Raw genomic sequence first — 1,042 nt, 5'->3', positions numbered from 1 at the left:
GGCTTTTGACTTTAGAGTTGATGGGAGAACGAAATGAGACAACAGGAAAGCACCAAGGGCCTAGCATACAGTAGGCACTTACTACCTGCCCCTATGAAGTCTAGGAACAAAACAGCTGGTGTAGCCACCCACTTCAGTTTGATTGAGACCTGCCTCTAATCCCACCTCACCCTACCCCACTTATGAAGGCTTCCCCCAGCCCCAGAGGCCACCTGCACCAGAGGCCACTGTGGTCCATCCAGCCTAGGCTGCGCCCACAGCAGCTGAGTTTAGCCCCGCCTATGTCATGTCAGTGGGGCCCCTGAGGAAGCTCTGCCACCTGGCCACAGGGGGCAGTTGTCATGGGGACGCTGGGCATGCCGAGCTGTCTGCTTAGCAACAGGACTCCCAGGCCTGTCACCACGGAAACAACCTCAGCAAGCAGTGATGGGGAACAACTGGCCAGGTTCCCTGCTCTTTCCAAAGGAGATCCCCCTCTTTACGCAGGCAGGAGGGTATTCCCCCACCAGCCAGGAAGCAAAGACTGCTACTCTTCCAACCCCAGACACCTGTCCTACCTATCAAGGTCCAAGGGCCTGTGGGAACGCTCTGCAGCCAAAGGTTAGGTACAAGAGTATGAGGTAGAAATGGGTGCCATGCCACCACCTCGTTCCAGGTCTGACCTTGGATTGCTAGAGCCCCACATCTGTCCTCCATCCACTGATGCTATGATACTCTCCCCACAACTAGTCGCCTCCTGCCCCCAGCTAATAATCGTCTTCTTCTGAGGGCCTGCCTGCAGCAAGAGGGCATATCACCTGCTCAGCACCTAGTTGACTGGAGCTCATGTGTCATGTACGAGCCTCCTTCTCTGCAGAGACTGTGGAGCTGTGGCAGAGGCAGGGAGGAGGACCTGCACCAGGGTCCTTCTTCCTTCACACATGACATTGGGGATACACCATCTCACCACCTGCAGGTTGTATGCAGGTGCACATCTCTCTGTAGTCAGGCCACACTCCCATGCAATTCTGCATATAACTCCATGCTTCTCGGGGGGGGGGGG

This window comes from Mastomys coucha, unplaced genomic scaffold, assembly GCF_008632895.1.
Source record: "Mastomys coucha isolate ucsf_1 unplaced genomic scaffold, UCSF_Mcou_1 pScaffold23, whole genome shotgun sequence".
Taxonomy (NCBI): domain Eukaryota; kingdom Metazoa; phylum Chordata; class Mammalia; order Rodentia; family Muridae; genus Mastomys; species Mastomys coucha.
The sequence above is the reverse complement of the archived record's forward strand: the minus strand, read 5'-3'. Positions refer to the sequence as shown.